Source organism: Palaemon carinicauda, chromosome 2 (assembly GCF_036898095.1).
Source record: "Palaemon carinicauda isolate YSFRI2023 chromosome 2, ASM3689809v2, whole genome shotgun sequence".
NCBI classification, from domain to species: Eukaryota; Metazoa; Arthropoda; class Malacostraca; order Decapoda; family Palaemonidae; genus Palaemon; species Palaemon carinicauda.
The window spans coordinates 182,041,681-182,062,628 of NC_090726.1; the positions used below are offsets into that span (position 1 = coordinate 182,041,681).

At 39.8% G+C, this 20,948-nt stretch overlaps 1 long non-coding RNA gene across 1 annotated transcript; it reads left to right on the top strand.

The window, feature by feature from the left end:
• The first annotated feature begins 1,768 nt into the window (after positions 1 to 1,768).
• LOC137622407 (uncharacterized) lies at positions 1,769 to 20,601 on the top strand. Its single transcript, XR_011040447.1, has 6 exons — positions 1,769 to 1,880; positions 14,386 to 14,525; positions 15,607 to 15,694; positions 18,436 to 18,603; positions 20,119 to 20,206; positions 20,408 to 20,601. It is a non-coding gene; the product is annotated as an uncharacterized lncRNA (long non-coding RNA).
• The last annotated feature ends 347 nt before the right edge of the window (positions 20,602 to 20,948 follow it).

Genomic DNA, 20,948 nt, shown 5'->3' on the forward strand with positions numbered 1-20,948 from the left:
TTTTAAAAAAAATGGAGACATATTTTCTTCAAAACATATAGAGGCAGTTCTTTATGAGATGTTTTATTCAACATATTTTACCAAAGGGATACATTCTAACTACCAAATAATTATTTCTATTTAGAAAATAAAGCCTGTGTGACGTCATTAGGAAGAGGATGAACTTTAAAAGATTGTCGAAATGACTGATTAATTATGTTTGCTGGTTTAAATCAGGTATAAAGTAACACTTGGCTGATATTTGAGATTAATAAATACTATTATTTTATCAAACTTATATAGAGAAGGAACTTCGGTACATGACTGTAATTCGTATTTTGTTATATTTCATGTGTAATGTAAATTATTCGAAGGAACAAATTGGATAATGGAAGAAATTAGTAATGCTTAGAAATAGCCTAAACAGAGAACACGTAATTATTTTCAAACTGCTAGAAAACTCATATGGAAAATATTATTTTTCGTTGTTATTTCATTCTTTTACAGCCTTAAATGACGGGAAAAGCTTTCGGAAACTACTATTTTACCACGTCTTGTTCCTACTAAGTGTAGCTTGTATCCTACCCAAATTTCTTGTTCCTATCTAGATTAAAAACGAGTGTAGTTAGATTCTGAAGTTATAATGATTGTTCAGTTGTTGAAACTTGAATTTTCAGGTGAATGGTTATGCTCAATAAAAAACGATTCCCCTGCATTTCAAAGAAAACGTAACTGAGATTTTAAAGCAAAGACTACTGTAAAATAACAATATCTATGAGTCATTCATATGCTGTTCAATTTCTAAAAGTTAAATGCATTGGTCTACAGAGATATAAGAAAACCCATAATCACCGTGGATGAGAGAGAGGGAGGCAGAGGAAGAGATAGATATTCCATAAAAAAAAATATTGATTTATACCTATTTTCTATGACGTTAAGAATGTTGCTTAGTTTTACGTGTAGTATTTTGTCTGTTTGTTAGAGACGTAGTAGGAATTTAGTGTAAGAGTGAAATGTGAGAGTCTGTTTAGAAAATACGAATAAGGATAGCAGTAAAATCCCCAAATCTAGACTGTGATTGCTTCAGTTTTAGAGTGGCAAGCTGTCTCTCACGTCTGAGATTCACAAACTATTCTTCATCAGAATATGCCAGTGTAAAAGTATAAACACTATGTAATAACGATGTGCAGAAAAACTGCTTATTTTGCGGGTGAGTTTCAGGTAAACGCGGTTGTATCCATGTAAGGTAATTAACGAATAAAAGTATATTTCCAAACTCGGTTAATTCTAAACGCTCTACCACATCTTGAATCCCAAAATGCTTGAAATCATGCTACCATATTGATTGTAAAACACTTTTCTTGGACGTTAAATGAGTATTGAAATAATTGAAACGATACTTGTGCCCCAATACGTTTTGAAGGCAAAATGTACCAGATAAAAAGTAGAATTTGCCCAGTGAGACACTTCAGTTGTGCCCTGTTTTTAATCTCCATCCTATTTTTTATCTATGCACTTAGCGTTATCCTGTTATTCACAAAAGAATGTTGAAAATATTTAAAATTCTATAATCTTTTGTCGTAAGTAAGGAGCAGAAACTTTTTTCATAATTTAATTGCAGGCGAAATTTTGTAATAATTTTAATAAAACTGTGTTTCTCAGTAAAAAATAAAATGGCTTCCAATGGACACTTCTATAAAAAAAAAAAAAGTTAGGATTTGCATAGGCAATAATGGTTATGAAGACCAAATACAGATGGAGCCACCTGTTTCCCAAGGACGACAAAACACGGATTTCTGCTTCCTTGATTTTAAAAGGGTCTACATTCTGAACCTACAGACTTTACAGCGCCATTTACGATATAGGGCTGAGGAAGTGAACGGCAATCATGGATATTATAAGTAAGCATTCTTTTTTTTTTTTTTTTAAGGATTTGTTACCGACTTTAACTTTAATTGTTTCGATCTCATATTCCAAGTATTACATATCTCGAAATTAAAGTTACTGGTGTTACGAATTGAATCTTTGAACTCGTCGTGTCAAACTATCCAAATAGCTTAATTTTTCATACTATTCCTCATAACTTTTGTTTGAGTCCTCCATACTTGTAGGAGGGTTTCGTGTCCTTTCCTATTGTACTAATAAAAAAAAAAAAAAAAAAAAAAAAAAAAAAAAAATTCTTGTGCATTTTCAGGTATTCTTTGACTGCTGAATTGAGTTTTGCCTTCAGATTTCTGGTTAAGCGTACTTGAACACGTGTAAAGTAATAAACCTAAAATAATTTTAATTATAAAATGGTTATATTTTCAAGCGTTTAGTATACCACGTGGACTTAAATTTGGCAACATACATTGTGGAATAAAACTGGGATAACTATTTTTATGCAACTCTCCAAAGTGTTAGTTGTCATAGAGAGGAATTTTTAAAGTGAAATTTATTGGTTCTTTTAGAAAATTTCTTTACCTGTCATATAGTGTGATTTTTTTTTTTTTTTGTTTAGTTTATTTTGGACTATTGTGAATGTATAGCATATTTCTATTTGATAAAAAGTCAATATAATTGATTTTTTTATGCAAAAAAATTTCCAGTGATTTTTAATCTTAATTTGGTTAATATGATAGCTGAATTGCTAACGAAAATGAAATTCGCTGTAAGAAATGGACGAGTGCTGGCTAGTTTGTTTTTCTCTTGTGTTTAATGGGGGCTGGGGCTTAATTTACGTATCGGTCGATTAAAATGTTAAATGTTTTTCACTCCTTAAGTCCATCGTTTACATATGAGACTGAAGGGTATTGCGCCTGCCTTTTTTCCCCATGAATTGCGGAGCTCTTTGTGCATTTACAATGACGTATTTGTCAGGTGGATTTTTAAACCAATTAACAGCTTACAAGTAGTTTTTCATAAGTTCCCGGATGTTGTTCAACAGCCATTTTTTTTTTTTTTCACACCTTCCCCTTCAGTTTTAAGTTAACCACCATCTCGTAAAGATGTCTGGAAGAGTGAACTTAAGGGAAGTACATCAATCTATTTCGAAATTAGTGCAATTACGTTTATGCCAGTAATTATGATGGAAGAGCTCTCCGTTCAGCGTGAAGCTATTGTTACTCATGTGAAATTTAAAGAATAACGGCGAAATAAGGCGTCAAGATCCGATTCTGACTTAATTTTCAGGGAAGGCCAGCACACAAATCGGACACTGTCTATATATATATATATATATATATATATATATATATATATATATATATATATATATATATATATATATATATATATATATATATATATATATAAATATATAAATGTATTTTTTTTTCAATCAAAAAAGGTGACTGTGTCAATCATAAGGCAAGGAATTAGTTGTGAATTACTTTTTCATAATGGAAGGATTTATTTGTGATTTACTTTTAGTTTGTGACCTGGGAAGGGGGTGTCCGGCTAGTGGTTGTGACCTGGGAAGGCAGTTAGGCTAGGGTTTGTGACCTGGGAAGGGGGTTTGGGGGGCTTGCCCCCGGTTAGGGTTTGTGGCCTGGGAACTACTAGGCTAGGTTAGGTGGGTTTGATAAGTTCTGTACCCTTTTACATATCTCAAAAGTTAAATCACGATTTTAGCCAATTTTCAACCATCTATATGACCCATATATTTTTCCAACTGGTTAGCTTGGGCTTATTTTGAATTTCTGACCATTATTATTGCTGCAAATCACACGTCTGATATATCCCCCACCCAAAAAACCCGGTTTCCCACTGGGGTCCCTCATAAGTCTTTACATAAGGGGGTCCAAAAACTAATGAACGGGTGGTTTGCCCCAATTATCATGGTCAGAAATGCATAAAACACAGGTTAGCGAGTAGGAAAAATATATGGTTCATGTATTTGACTAGAATATTAAAGCATCATTTATTTACCTGAATTAAAATAGTATATTGTGTGAGGAAATAAACTAAGGTAATAGTATAGAACACCACGCTCTCCATTTACTCCAATATAATGTAATCCTGCAGTTCTCACCTTCTTGCACAGTAATTAGGTGGTTATTTAAATTCTGGGAAAGCAATAATTAGAAAGATATGATGAGGAGGGGAGAAGGGGTTATAAAAAGAAAATAGCTGTTTCCTCACTAAACATAGAACTGACGTCAACATGGTCAACCAAACAGAAATAGTGATGCCGGCGTACATAAACAGAAAGTTCGTGATGCCAGCGTACATTTGATATACTGTATATTTAAAATATACTTAATCAAAAATTGGGTTATTACTCAAAAGTGTCACTATTTGTAAATTTCATATTTTAAGGACACTTTTGAGTAATTAATCCATTTTCAATTGAGTATATTTTGAATATACAGTATATCAAATGTAAACTGGCATCATGAACTTCTGTTTGGTCGACGATGTTGACATGTCAGTTCCAAGTCGTTTAGTGAGGAAACCCAGCAATTTTCTTTTTATAACCCCTTCCCCCCTCTTCCACATATCTTGCTAATTGTTGCTTTCCCAGAATTTAAATAACCACCCAATTACTGTGCAAGAAGGTGAGAACTGCAGGATTACATTATATTGGAGTAAAGGGAGAGCGTGGTGTTCTATACTATTACCTTAACTAATCTCCCGCGCTATGTTTCCTGACTTAGCTTACACACTTGTGAATGTGTTGACTTTGATTTCACACTTTTGAAAGTTTAGAGACTTTGGTTACACACTCTGTGAATGTAATTTATAATGACTTTGATGTCACACTTTTGAAAGTTCAGTGACTTTGGTTACACACTTGTGAATGTATGGTGACTTTGATTTCACACCTTTTAAAGTTTAGTGACTTTGGTTACCCACTTGTTAATGTATAATGACTTTGATTTCACACTTTTGAAAGTTCAGTGACTTTGGTTACAAACTTGTGAAGGTTTAGTGCCATTGGTTGTGCTCATGTGAAGGTTTGGTGACTTAGATTTCACACTTTTGAAAGTTTGGTGACTTTGGTTACACACTTATGAAGGTTTTGTGACTTTGCTTACACACATATGAAAGTTCAGTGACTTTGGTTACACACTTTGGAATGTATAGTGACTTTTATTTCACACTTTTGAAAGTTGTGATTTTGGTTACACTCTTGTAAATGCATAGTGACTTTGGTTACAAACTTGTGAAGGTTTAGTGGCATTGGTTGCGCACAAGTGAAGGTTGATGACTTTGATTTCACACTTTTGAAAGTTTAGTGACTTTGGTTAGACTTGTGCATGTATGGTGACTTTGATTTCACACTTATGAAAGTTTAGTGACTTTGGTTACACTTGTGAAGTTTTAGTGATATTGGTTGCGCACATGTGAAGGTTTGGTTACTTAGGTTACACACCTTTGAAGATTTAGTGACATTGGTTGGTTACTTGTGAAGGTTTGACTTTGGTTACATGTGAAGGTATAGTGACATTGATTTCGCACTTTTGAAAGATTGACTTTGGTTAAACACTTATGAATGTATAGTGACTTTGATTTCACACTTTTGAAAGTTTAGTGACTTTGGTTACACACTTGTGAAGGTTTGGTAACTTTGATTTCACACTTTAGAAAGTTCAGTGACTTTGGTTACACACTTGTGAATGTATGATGACTTTGATTTCACACTTTTGAAAGGTTAGTGATATTGTTTGCGCACATGTGAAGGTTTGTTTATTTTGGTGACATACTTTTTAAGATTGTGACTCTGGTTACACACTTGAAAGTTTGGTGACTTTGGTTACACACTTTTGAAAGTTTGGTGACTTTGGTTACACACTTTTGAAAATTTGGTGACTCTGATTACACACTTTTGAAGGTTTAGTGACTTTGGTTACGCACTTGTGAAGGTTTAGTGACTTTGGTTACGCACTTGTGAAGGTTTAGTGACTTTGGTTACGCACTTGTGAAGGTTTAGTGACTTTGGTTACGCACTTTTGAAGGTTTGGTGACTCTGGTTACGCACTTGTGAAGGTTTAGTGACTTTGGTTACGCACTTGTGAAGGTTTAGTGACTTTGGTTACGCACTTGTGAAGGTTTAGTGACTTTAGTTACGCACTTGTGAAGGTTTAGTGACTTTGGTTACGCACTTGTGAAGGTTTAGTGACTTTGGTTACGCACTTGTGAAGGTTTAGTGACTTTGGTTACGCCATTTTGAAGGTTTAGTGACTTAGGTTACACACTTTTGAAGGTTTAGTGACTTTGGTTACGCACTTGTGAAGGTTTAGTGACTTTGGTTACGCACTTGTGAAGGTTTAGTGACTTTGGTTACACTTGTGAAGGTTTAGTGGCTTTGGTTACACATGTGAAGGTTTAGTGACTTTGGTTACGCACTTTTGAAGGTTTAGTGACTTTGGTTACGCACTTTTGAAGGTTTAGTGGCTTTGGTTACGCACTTTTGAAGGTTTAGTGGCTTTGGTTACGCACTTTTGAAGGTTTAGTGACTTTGGTTACGCACTTGTGAAGGTTTAGTGACTTTGGTTACGCACTTGTGAAGGTTTAGTGACTTTGGTAACGCACTTGTGAAGGTTTAGTGACTTTGGTAACGCACTTGTGAAGGTTTAGTGACTTTTGTAACGCACTTGTGAAGGTTTAGTGACTTTGGTTACGCACTTGTGAAGGTTTAGTGACTTTGGTTACGCCATTTTGAAGGTTTAGTGACTTTGGTAACGCCATTTTGAAGGTTTAGTGGCTTTGGTTACGCACTTTTGAAGGTTTAGTGGCTTTGGTTACGCACTTTTGAAGGTTTAGTGACTTTGGTTACGCACTTGTGAAGGTTTAGTGACTTTGGTTACGCACTTGTGAAGGTTTAGTGACTTTGGTAACGCACTTGTGAAGGTTTAGTGACTTTGGTTACGCACTTGTGAAGGTTTAGTGACTTTAGTTACGCCATTTTGAAGGTTTAGTGACTTTGGTAACGCCATTTTGAAGGTTTAGTGACTTTGGTTACGCACTTGTGAAGGTTTAGTGACTTTGGTTACGCACTTGTGAAGGTTTAGTAACTTTGGTTACGCACTTGTGAAGGTTTAGTGACTTTGGTTACGCACTTTTGAAGTTTTAGTGACTTTGGTCACACACTTGTGAAGGATTGGTGACTTTGGTCACACACTTGTGAAGGATTGGTGACTTTGGTCACACACTTGTGAAAGTTTAGTGACTTTTATTACACACATGTGAAGGATTAGTGACTTTGGTTACACACTTTTGAAGGGTTGGTGACTTTGGTTACTCACGTGTGAAGGTCCAGTGACTTTGGTTACTCACGTATGAAGGTCCAGTGACTTTGGTTACTCACGTGTGAAGGTCCAGTGACTTTGGTTACTCACGTATGAAGGTCCAGTGACTTTGGTTACTCACGTATGAAGGTCCAGTGACTTTGGTTACTCAGGTATTTAGGTCCAGTGACTTTGGCTACACACTGGTCAAGGTCTAGAGATTTTAGTGACACACTAGTGAAGGTCTAGAGATTTTGGTGACACACTAGTGAAGGTCTAGAGATTTTGGTGACACACTGGTGAAGGTCTAGAGATTTTGGTGACACACTGGTGAAGGTCTAGAGATTTTGGTGACACACTGGTGAAGTTCTAGAGATTTTGGTGACACACTGGTGAAGGTCTAGAGATTTTGGTGACACACTGGTGAAGGTCTAGAGATTTTGGTGACACACTGGTGAAGGTCTAGTGATTTTGGTGACACACTGGTGAAGCTCTTTGGTGACACACTGGTGAAGCTCCTGTGACTTTGGTTACACATGTGTGAAGCTCCAGTGACTTTGGTTACACGCGCTTGCGCAGGTCTCGCGACTTTGGCTGCACGCGCTTGCGCAGGTCTCGCGACTTTGGCTGCACGCGCTTGCGCAGGTCTCGCGACTTTGGCTGCACGCGCTTGCGCAGGTCTCGCGACTTTGGCTGCACGCGCTTGCGCAGGTCTCGCGACTTTGGCTGCACGCGCTTGCGCAGGTCTCGCGACTTTGGCTGCACGCGCTTGCGCAGGTCTCGCGACTTTGGCTGCACGCGCTAGCGCAGGTCTCGCGACTTTGGCTGCACGCGCTAGCGCAGGTCTCGCGACTTTGGCTGCACGCGCTAGCGCAGGTCTCGCGACTTTGGCTGCACGCGCTAGCGCAGGTCTCGCGACTTTGGCTGCACGCGCTAGCGCAGGTCTCGCGACTTTGGCTGCACGCGCTAGCGCAGGTCTCGCGACTTTGGCTGCACGCGCTAGCGCAGGTCTCGCGACTTTGGCTGCACGCGCTAGCGCAGGTCTCGCGACTTTGGCTGCACGCGCTAGCGCAGGTCTCGCGACTTTGGCTGCACGCGCTAGCGCAGGTCTCGCGACTTTGGCTGCACGCGCTAGCGCAGGTCTCGCGACTTTGGCTGCACGCGCTAGCGCAGGTCTCGCGACTTTGGCTGCACGCGCTAGCGCAGGTCTCGCGACTTTGGCTGCACGCGCTAGCGCAGGTCTCGCGACTTTGGCTGCACGCGCTAGCGCAGGTCTCGCGACTTTGGCTGCACGCGCTAGCGCAGGTCTCGCGACTTTGGCTGCACGCGCTAGCGCAGGTCTCGCGACTTTGGCTGCACGCGCTAGCGCAGGTCTCGCGACTATGGCTGCACGCGCTAGCGCAGGTCTCGCGACTATGGCTGCACGCGCTTGCGGAGGTGTCGCGACTATGGCTGCACGCGCTTGCGGAGGTTTCGCGACTTTAGTTATACGCGCTTTCTGGGGTATTTGCTTGCCTATCAAATACTAGTTACTGGTAATTAAAGTTCATTTGTTCCGTAACCGAAATACAAACTACGCTATTTACATTGGGTTTACCTTTTAGCGTAGCTGAAATGGCGAGCCATTAGAATTTAACTAGGGTGTATTACCCCCGCGCTAATTAGCAGGGGGGTAGGGGAGTGGTAGCTAGCTACCCTTCCCCCCCCCCCTCACACAACGGTGATCTGCTTCACTTCATTTTTGGCTCGGGCTATAGACAGACGTGTCTGTCTTTGTCCTCGCTCGGCAGCCATTGTTTTTGTCTTTACTTAATCACTTACTTTTCTTTTACTCAATATATATGTAAAAAAATTTTCGTGTTTATGTATATATTTGAGTATAAAAATCAGTAAGTTTCCTTTTCAGAGTTTGTGCTTGTGTGTGTAGTGTACGATATCTCCGTGGAGCCCTCGGCACTTTGGCCACCATGGTGTAATTTCATGGGTCGCGATCGAGTTTGACTTCGGTCTTTCTCTCCCTCTTTGAGGTCGTTCACCCTTTTACTACGTTACTTTTGCTACGTCCGAGTAGCTTCCTTCCCGTGTGGGTGGAGTTGCTACGCCGTACGTCTTGTCTCAATTAGTTTATGAATCTAATTGTATTTGTTGCGTCAGGGGCGTGTCTCCTTCTCCTGGAAGTACTCCCGTGACGATTGACTTTCCTTCCGAGGGAAGTTTTTCCTGTCCAGGCTTGATTTTTTTCCCTTTGGGGGGTTCTTCTCTTGCCTTTTTTTCGTGCGACTATGCTCTTGGTGCTGAGCGGTCGCACCTGCAGTTACGCTCAAGGGGCTGGGCAACTGCAGGAGCCCCTCTTCGGAAGATTGCTCCTTTTAGGTCACTGGCTGACCCTTCTCTTCTACGAAGTGTTTCTCTTTCGTTCGCAAGAGAGTACACTCATAGAGACCTCTAAAGAGGACTCTTCTGCTGTTGTTGCTGTTGGCCGCCTTCGCCGTAAGGCTCACCGTCCACTACGTCGAAGGGCCTCCCATCTCCCTATAAGGGTGCTAAGAGGCGCTAGGAAGATCATGGGTACTTTCCTCCTCTCGGGCTCAAGCACCTTGGCGTTTCGTCGCCAAGTTTCGAACTTGCGGGCAAGCTCGATGTTGGACCATCTAGACGCAATGACCGAGGGCTTCCTCTCGGGTGTCTCATCCGTGGATGTCGACAAACTGACACTCTTCCATCCTTGGGAAGAGCTTGTTTGTGCCCAAGGACAGAGACATGGACAGCGGTTGTGCGGAGGAAGTAGACTTCAGTTTTCACTCCTCCAAACCCTGCAGGCCTCCAGCGCCTCTTTCTTTCAGCCTCGTCGGCCTAAGTTATTGGACCAGCTATGGCAGCTAAGACAAGGTGTCCAATAGCAGTCCCCTTCTGTCAGGAACAGGTAGCACGGGAGGCTCTCTTGGGGGGGGGCATAATCCTAGAGGGAACGGCAGAGTTCACGAACTCTAGGATTGGCAACCCCCCCTTGCAGGTCTCACACTGGGAGGATGCCTAAGGTTACTCATCCAGATAACAGCTTCCCGATGCCGATTCCTGCACGATCTCCATGATCAGCCAAGGATATCGCGCCTGCCGTCTGTCAGCGAATTCAGTGTCACTGAACCTCTATGCCATGGGGTCGGCAAGAGTTTTGCCCATTTGGGCAGAATGATCCATGCCTTGGGCATAGGTCCTCCATAGGATCGTAGACGGCTTCACCCCCCGGCTTCTTCAGTCGATCCTTTCTCGTAGGAAAGCATCTGAGACGGGAATTTCGTAGTCGACCTCTCAGCTCTGATCAAGTTTGTCGAACAAACTTCGGCCAGCGTAGACCAGCAGAATCGATCAGACTGGTAACGAGGCGGCAGGACTCCTTAGGCCCTGGATCGGAAGGACGGGTACTTTGTCTCCATTCCATCCATCTTCCAGGAAGCTCTTGGAATTCAGCCTAGACTTAAGATGCGGTGTGGCGATCCCGCCGTGGCATCGCAGGTTTTTACTCAGAGAACTCTCCCTGCTTTCCTCATGGCCTGCTCAGGAGCAGGCTTCCGCCTCCTTCGCCTTTTGGAGGTCTGGTCAACTCCGGTAGGCTCGGGTTCGACCTTCTTCAACGCCGGGACAAGCTTCTGGATCCTTACCATGAGTGAGGGATCATGGTAATTTGCTAGGAGCCTTCTCTACTTCTGCCTCAACATATGGAGTATCTAGCCATGATATTGAGTCAACGGCCTTATCACGTTGGAAACCCAGCTTCTCGTCCGTCCAGCGAGGTTAAGCAACGGCAGGTCTAGTCGGTACTTGGATGGGTGACCGCCTGGGGACGCCAGATGCTGTTGCCTCCTCCTCCGAGCCTTCCCTTCAGTTGACTGTGGCAAGGCTGAGGAGAGTCGCAGTACCTGTTCTCAGTCAAGCAGAGCTTTCAGCCCTACCTTGGAACGTTTCCTAGTTCTCTTTTCCTCATTGACCCGTCTAAAGTCCCGAACGGTCGCCTCAGGATAAGTTCCCTGTGGGGCGGCCCAAGTTCCGGCGGTTTCAAAGCAATGATTAACCGGACTTTCTGGCCCCTATGGGACCAGCGGAACTATTAGACCTGCAATGGGTGTTGACCTATGGAACCTCTTGATGGGAGTGGATATTCTCGTCCTTTCCCCACATTTTTTATGCTGTTCTCGGACTCGTCAAAGAAAAGGGGGGGGGGACATGTTCCGGTTCAGGCCTATGGTCAGGACCTGAAGGATACCTCTCCATCATTCAGGCAGGCTTAGGCCCCTCTACAGATCCTACAGCTCCTGCCGAGTCGCGACGACTTCATGGTACTGGCGTATTCCAACCAGCAAGGGACGCATTTTCATACCTTCGCATCTTGCAGTAGAGATACTGAGATGATTTGAGATCCTCTCAATACCACTATCGGCTCACTCATTCCGGGCAGAGGAATGTTCTCTCCGACTATCTGAGCAGAGCCTCGTAGATAGTGTACCTGGGGGTCTTTGGCCTTTAGTAACCAGCAAGTCCTGGCCTGGGGGACCTGATCGCGACAGCTTGGAACTTCAAGCTTCCGCTGTTCTTCCCCCCAGTCTCAGACCCCAAGGCTCTTTGGCAAGATGCATTCCGGTGATGGTGGGACAACATCAACGCCTGCGTCTTCCCTCCTTTGTTGTCTGTTGAGAATGGGTCTCAACAAGACCAGGTTGTCTGTCAACCTTTCAATGGCCCTGAGAGCTCCACTAGGACTATACGCAGAACGGTTTCCGGACCCTCTGCTTCCCCTGACGGAACTCCCGGGAGAGCTTCTCCAACGGCACAGGCTACTCAAACACCCACACTGCAAAATCTTTCACGAGCCATGGCATCGCTTCGGCTTCACGCCTGGAGACAGTACGCTGCCTCCTCAAGAAGAGACCACTACAGTCGCGGGGCGGAGGTCGCGTCATCTGCGATAGTCATCCGCAGGGGTCTACCAGGCGAAGTGGAGAGTCTTCTGTGGTTGGTGTCGTGGGAGAGATACCTCTTCCCTTGAGGCCTCTTCTCCAGCAATAACGAACTTATTGCTTTTCGGCAGGAGGAAACTCCTTTCCGCTCTCGGCAGTGAAGCCTGTCGCTCAGCCTTTCCCTGGCCTTCAGACTGAAAGGAATAAACTTATTCCTTCCCGCTGGACCTTTCCTCGCTCATGCGAAGCTGCGAACGTCCCTGCCCCCAGTCGGAGTGAGACCTCCAACATGGAGCATGGTTCGGGCTTTTTAGTCCCTTAAGAGATCTTCTCAAGACCCATTACGTCAGGCCTCTGATCGTATTCCGTCTTGGGGCTCCTGTTCACTCTGGCCTCGGCCAGTGTGTAAGCGATCTTCTTGGTCTCGTACGACTCCGCCCTTTCTAAGGAATGGGGGAAGGCAACATTCAGGTTCGCTCCTGAGTTGTTGGCTAGACTCAGAATCTTGGTCCCGGCCCTTCGTTCCAATTCCTTCAGGATTTCGAGTCGCCATTCTGTATCAGATGACCCAAAACCTTCCTCTTGCCAGTAAAGGAATCGAGGGGTAATCTTTGGGAACAGCTGCAGTTTGTCCTCACGTGCAGCCGGGTTGAGAGCACAAGAAGGACACTGGGGAGAGTCACCAGTATACCTCTTCAGCTCGGAGTCAAGGACATTCATCTCGACCTGAATCCAGACCCTCCCCCGTCACGTTGCCCTACAGCACGATGTCGGATACATCGCAACGTCCCTCGCCTTCGAGTAATACTACTCTGTGACGCAGGTGATACAAGCTGGAGTCTGGAAGTGTCTAATGACCTTCGCAGCCCGCTTCCTGCAGGACGTGACCCACAGGAGTATAGATACGTTTCTATCGCTCTGTGGTGGCTGCACAACAGCTGGTCTAACCCCAGGCTCCATTTTGGACAGGTAGCAGAAGGTTGGGGGCATTGTTATCCGGTTTTAGTCTGCATGAACGAAAGAAGTATGTCTGTCCCTTACTTTCTTAATCATCCCCTCTACTGGGAAGCAGCATCTTGGTCTCTGTATAGCTGACCTCAAACCTCTGCAGGTAAACCATGCTTCCTTGTGTTCCGAGTATTGAGTCAATACTGTCACGTCCCCCATACCCTGACGAGGTGGTATTGGGAACGTCCTAACCCAGTTCCTTCTGGAACTCCAGGTCAACTGCCTAGGATGGGTCACACTACTTCCTTCACACACAAGCTTATGTAGGCCACACGGTTCCTTGCAGAGCAAGGAACTTGAGGTGCAGGGACTCCTTTTCTCGAGTGCGACTCACTCGGATTCTGAGTTCCCGGGTAAAGCCAAAGCCAGTATGGCTGGAGACTTTCCACCCTTCCTAAGGGGTAAGTCACCCAATGTAAATAGCGTGGTTTGTATTTCGGTTACGGAACAAATGACAAATTCGGAGATAATTTGTATTTTTCCTAACCATATAAACCTTTGCTATTTACATATATTTGCCCGCCACCCCTGTCCCCCAAGACAAGTCCTACCTCTAAGTGAAGTGAAGCAGTTCACCAGTGTGAGAGGGGGAGGGGTAGTTAGCTACCACTCCCCTACCCCCTTGCTAACTAGCGCGGGGGTAATACACCCTAGTTAAATTCTAATGGCTCGCCATTTCAGCTACGCTAAAAGGTAAACCCAATGTAAATAGCTAAGGTTTGTATGGTTAGGAAAAATACAAATTATCTCCGAATTTGTCATTTTTCTATACTAACAGATGTATAGAAGTTGCCATAGAATTAGTGAGGATGTTATTGTAGTGAATGAAGTTTTAGAAATTTTGAGTTTTAACTCTCTAGAAAGTAATTGACATGGAATTGGAATTAAAACACACTGCATTAAGTTTATAATTATAACCATTGGATATTTATATGCTTTGATTTTGTCTGAAAATGTTTTAGGCAGATTTATACACAAGTAGTTTAGTGTCTTTACCAGGTGTTTGTCATTCAGCAAGTGGGTAAGCAAATTAGGAAATTTTTTAAATCACTTAGATATATTAATCACAAGTTGATAGAAATTTAGGATTCTATTGATGCTGTCATTTCTTTAAATACATTTTTTGGTAAACACGATGATTAGCATGTTCTAGCTGTTGAGGACTTCAAATGAGTCTTTTAAGGTGGCAAAATAACTTTGCCTACCTATTTTCTAAATGAGTTATTCTCTTCCAGATTTTTAATCATCAGAGCGACTGAAGTGGTGGGTCTGAAAGATGAACTTGATGCAAACGAACCAGAGAATTTTTTTAAAGGAAAACTTAAAAAAAAATGTACTTGGAAATTGACCCATAAATTCAAAACCTTCAGCACTGGTAGGTGCATAAAACTTTACTTGTTTGCTTACCTTTTAGGCTATTATGCAAATAAAAAAATTTAAATGTTAGTTAAAAATAACCTTTAAAATATGAAAACTAAAATTTCCGTTTAAATTGGGAAATGGAATTTGGCCTGATTGGAAGTGGGAGGTCATATCTGGTGGGAAATTTATAATATAAATTACTTGTCTGCAACTTTATCAGAGGAGGTACAGCAATGTCGAAAGCTAATACATAAGAGACGGAAGCGTAAGCAATCAATATTGTTCATTAGGTACCTGGCTTAAATAAGAGAACGTTTTGTAGACTTGCAATTGCTTTTAGTTTTTGCCGTTAGTTACCACTGCGCAATTCTAGTATTATCAAATTTTGAGGGTCTTATATTATGTTCATAAATGCAAATGCATCTGCAATTTGATTAAATTGTTTAAATTTAAGGTAGAACAAAAGTGACTGTGTAACCTTTACTATGGTAAATTTTGTCTTGGTAGATTTTAGCAAATTAGTTTTTTGGTAATTTATCAATCTCTGCTTATTGGAGATGCATTAAATGCTGATAGGGTTTGCGTATCGCCATGTACAGTAAAGCTGTACTAATCAGTCACCCATACTAAGTTAGTTGGTTGTGACGAAAATCTCCCATCACCTATCCGCACTTGCCGGTGTGGTGATGAAAACTGGCCAAACCCCAATATGAATGACATGTCTGCTACCTTTGCGCTGCAGTGGACTAGAAACTGCTGCATTCGAAGTTTTATAATAGATTTAATCAGTTTTAGTATTTCAAATTTCTAATTAATTTTGAGTCGTTAGATATTTGCCTGTCACAAAGATCGTATTCAACGAATGTGTAGATTGTGAATTTGTATCAACTTGTAAGATTGTGAATTTGTATAAACTTGTAAGATTGTGAATTTGTATAAACTTGAAAGATTGTGATTTTTTAAAAAAAATTTTCAACTTTTAAGATTGTGAATTTGTATAGCTTGTAAGATTGTTGGTTCGTATAACTTGTATGATTGTTAATTTTATAACTTGTAAGATGTATCCATGTATATCCATTTTTTTTTTTTTTCAGATTGGCCGGGTCTTCAGCTTCATGCAAATTAACCTGAAACTGTTTTTCAGTGGGTAGAAGGACAATTAGAATAAATTCATTCCGAAAGGTAAGGGTGGATTTACTTTTTTTTTTTTTTTTTAAATCTATGATCTTATATTTATTAAAACTTCTAATTTGATCCAAAGTGGAATGTAAAATGTTTTGAGTTTTAACAAATATTGCTTAAAACTTCTAAAGTAGAAAAATTAGTCCTAATTCTGGCAAAGATAGGACTAGTATAGACTTAAATGTACATTACATGCCTTTTCTTTTAGGTGCATTTGAAACTAGTTTGAAACTAGATAAGAAAGGAATTACCAACCGGATGGAAATTAAAACGCCAACAGTAAATAAACATATTTAAGAGAAGTCAAGAAAGAGATGACTAGGAAAAATCAGAAAATACCAAAAATTTTCATCTTTCGTAAACTCTTGTAGCAAAATTACTTTTAGTTCACAAAAGTTAATATAGGTGTTTAATATTTGAATATATTTGGCCCTTTTCCAATATTTGATTTTTTCAATCTACTTTTCATACTAAGTTATCTTCTGATCTTGTCTTTTTAGCAGTTTTCTAATTTTTTGAAAGTCTGGAGGCTTTGGTTACACACATGTTAAAGTCTGGAGGCTTTGGTTACACGCTTGTTAAAGTCTGGAGGCTTTGGTTACACGCTTGTTAAAGTCTGGTGGCTGTGGTTACACGCTTGTGAAAGTCTGGTGGCTGTGGTTACACGCTTGTGAAAGTCTGGTGGCTGTGGTTACACGCTTGTGAAAATCTGGTGGCTGTGGTTACACGCTTGTGAAAGTCTGGTGGCTGTGGTTACACGCTTGTTAAAGTCTGGTGGCTGTGGTTACACGCTTGTTAAAGTCTGGTGGCTGTGGTTACACGCTTGTTAAAGTCTGGTGGCTGTGGTTACACGCTTGTTAAAGTCTGGTGGCTGTGGTTACACGCTTGTGAAAGTCTGGTGGCTGTGGTTACACGCTTGTGAATATTTGGTGAATTTGGTTACACTTGTGAAGGTTTTTGTAAGCACTTAGTTCTTTTGTTTATCTTTATTTGAAAGTATTTAATTCTTAAGTAACTTTCATTTTTGTATGTTGAAGGGCATATAAATTACATGTTTCGAGGATTAATACATACTTAATTACTAGCGTAACTAGAATTCACTAAGAAATGGACGAGTGATGTTTAGTTTTGACATTTATGTTCAATGGGGACTGGAGCATAATAACTTAAATATCTTGGTCATTTAAAATATGAAGTCTTTCTCAGTTTACTTTGGGAGACTGATAAAGGGTTACTACGCATGCCTTTTTTGTATCCGCTTTTGCAAGCAGTTCTGTATGCTGTAGACTTAATCATTACCTGGCTTTAACCCATTATAGATATTGACAATATCTAGGCGCAAGTTCCCGGATGTTCTACAACAGCCATTTTTTCAGCATGGCAACCATCATGCTAGTACTATGCTACTGTTTCGATATCTAGTGTAATTTAAGCTATTTCGGTAATGATATTCTTTTCAGTATGTAGCTATTGTTGCTCATGTGAAAATTAAAATTGTCCCCGAAATGACCCACAGGAATTGCGTGCGCAGCCCCTCACCAGATAAGAGGAGCAATGATGTAATGTTAACATTGGTCGCTTAGCAAGCCATGGCTGAGCAAAAACAAGAAAATCATATATTGTTGATACTTTTATTTCAACTAACTTACGTGAACCATATATTTTGACTTCTTTATTTTCCATTTTTGACCATTATTATTGCTGCAAATCAAGAGTTTTAGGCATTTCCCCATCTGAAAACTCCGGTTCATACTTGGAGTAACCCTCAAATTTCTATTTTTAAGTGGGTTCAAAAACTCATAAGGGGTTTGCCCCAGTAATCATGGTCAGAAATGCATAAAAAAGATAGCGAATATGACAAACATATGGTTTGTGGATTTGGCTAGAAATTGTAGTATCATATAATAACCCTTACGAGCTTTAATTTTTTTCTAAAATGAACTTCAATTTTATAGTTCGCTTAAATTTCTTGAGCACTCCCTTAAAAGATAAGTGTTGATAACCTAAGTTTCTTCGATTTGAGGTCATAACGACTAAGAATATTCTTCTACAATAACACGGAGTGTTTTAGGTCCACATAGAATTTTTTAAATGTTTTGGTTCTTTGCAAAATCTATCCTTTGATTTTAAGGTCGATTTTGTTCTTAATACGTGACGTTTACTTAAATTTCTCAGAATTCATCCTTCCGAGGTATTCGCATGTCTGGCGAGTTTTGTTTCTGACTTTGATTCCTTTGAAACTTATTAATAAATACTAGTTACTGGAATTAGTAGATAAAGTTCAATATTTTATCCTAACAAAGATGAATAGTTGTTATAGAATTTGTATGAAAATGTTATGGTAGTGAATGAACTTTTTGAAATTTGATGCAAAAGTTGACTCTAGATTCTAGAAAGTAATTGACATTGAATTGTTATTAATACAGTATCATTAGTGTTTGCGTTAAGTTTATAGGTATAACCTTTGAACATTGAATTGCTCCAATTTTGTCTTTATTTCGGCAGCTTCATACACGAGAGCTGTGTGTCCTTATCAGGTGTTTGTCTATGTGGATAAGCAAATCAAGAGATTCTTTCAAATTTAGTATTTTAGTAATGCTGTTCTCTTTAAAAACATTTCTTGGTAAAAATTGATTAGCATCATCTCACTGGTAATGTCTTCAAATAGTCTATTAAGGTGGCAGAAAAAATTTGCCGAAATATTTTCTAAAGGAGTTTTCTCATGGAATTTTCTCTTCCAGATTTTCAATCATCATAGCGACTGGAAGTGTCGAAGCCTGAAAGAAGAACTGGATGCATACGAACCAGAGAAATCTCTTAAAGGAAGATTTTATACAGCTGAAGTGGAGTAAATAGATTAAAAGTATATACTAGGAAATTTACCAATAAATTCAAAATCTTCAGTACTGGTAGGTGCATAAAACTGTTTAGCTTTATGGCTATTATGCAAATAACTATTTTGATAAAAAGTTCAAACTAAACTTTAAAACATGAAAATTAAAATGTTTAAATTTAGTGAAAACTTTAATTTCTTAAGTAATATATTCCTTAAATTATTTGGCCGAAACTTTATCAGAGGAGGTACAGCAATAGGGAAAGCTTAATACATTAGAAACGAAGCGTAATCAATATTATATAATAGATACCTGGCTCGAGTGAAAGAAAATATTGTAGACTTGAATACTTTTATATCTAAACAGTTTGGCGTTAGTTACCACTACGTAATTCTAGGATTAAGTGTTGATTGGCGGATATTTTGGTCATAAGTATAGACAATTTGACAAAATTTCAAATGGATTTAAAGAAAAGCATAGAATATTCAAATTGAAGGTAGAACATCAAAGTGACTTGGTGAAACCTTTACTATAGTAGGTTTTGTCTTGATAGATTTTAGCAATTTATTTTCTGGTAATTTATCAATCTATCTGCTTAAAGTAGGGATACCTTAAATGGTGAAAAGGGTTTGTGTATAGCCTGTTGAGAATTTTTAAATGTTTGAGTGGGAACTTAGTCCGGGAAAGTCTCCCTACGGCAGTTACCCAAAGATCAACAGGGGAGGATAATGAGCACTTGCACTCGTGGCACAAACACCCTGCTAATAGCTTTACTGCCACAGTTTACTAACAGTCACCCTTCAATACAAAAGGGGGAAATTTTACTGTCCAGAGACCGGAGAACTACACACGTGAAAATAAAAGTAATTTATGGCCTACTCTAGCTTTGTCAGGTCTATAATCATCTCACTCTTAGGCTCTGTCTGCGTAATAACTCTGAAGAATAGTAGTGAAGAAAACTCTCTACATAGCCATGTTAAGTAAATCTGTACTAATCAGGGTCACCCTTGCGAAGTCAGTTGGCTGTGAACGATCTGACGAAAATCTCCCATCGCCTATCCGTACTTGCCGGTGTGGTGATGAAAACTGGCAAAAACCCAGATAAGAATGTCTGATACCTTTGTGCTGCAGTGGACTAGAAACTGCTGCATTCGAAGTTTTATAAAATAGATCTAATCAGTTTTAGTATTTTAGATTCCTAATTAATTTTGAGCGTTAAAGATATTTGCCTGTCACTCAAGGAAAGATCTATCATTCAACGATTGCGTAGATTGTGAATTTGTATGAACTTGTACGATTGTGAATTTGTAGGAACTTGTACGATTGTGAATTTGTATGAACTTGTACGATTGTGAATTTGTAGGAACTTGTACGATTGTGAATTTGTAGGAACTTGTACGATTGTGAATTTGTAGGAACTTGTACGATTGTGAATTTGTAGGAACTTGTACGATTGTGAATTTGTAGGAACTTGTACGATTGTGAATTTGTATGATTGTGAATTTGTGTTGTAAGATTAATTTGTATAACTTGCAGGATTATTAATTTGTACAACTTGTAAGATTGATGATATATCAAATTTTTTTTCAGATTGTCCGGGTCTTCCGCTTCATGCAAAAGAAATTAAAACTGTTTTTCAATGGGTAGAAGGACATTTAGAATATATTCCTTTTGAAAGGTAAGGGCGGAATTATGCTTTTTTGTAAAAATCTAATTTTATCTTTATTAAAACTTCTAATTTGATCCAACGTGAAATGTAGAATATTTTTAGTTTTAACAAATGTTGCTTAAAACTACTTAAGTAGAAAAATTAGGCCTAATTCTAGCAAAGATAGGACTAGTAAAGACTTAAATGTACACTACATGCCTTTTCCTTCAGGTGCATTTGAAACTCTAGTTTGAAACTAGAAAAGAAAGGAATTACCAACAGGATGGAAAGAAATTACTAACAGGATGGAAGTTAAAACGCCAACAGTAAATCAACAGATTTCAGAGAAGTCAAGAACGAGATGACTAGGAAAAATCAGAAAATACTAAAAATGTGTATATCTTTAATAAATTATTGTAGCAAAATTACTTTTAGTTCACAAAAGGTAATGTAGATGTTTGATATTAGAATGTTAAGCCCTTTTCCAATATTTGATTTTTAAAATCTATTTTCTTATCTAATTTTTCATACCAAGTTATCTAATGAATATTTGTTTTTAGCCAATTTTTTTCTAATTTTTTGCAGTCTTATTCAAGCAATGAGTTTTATCAGTCTCATATCTGCTGTACTTGACATTTCTTCTGCCCATTCAGTTGTCTTCTGGTCTTATCTTTGTACTGCATTTTGCAATGTAGTTTTTTCAGTTTTCTCAGTTTTCTTCTGGTGTTTTTGTCTGCATATGGTTTTTTGAATCTGTGGTTACGCTATTAGG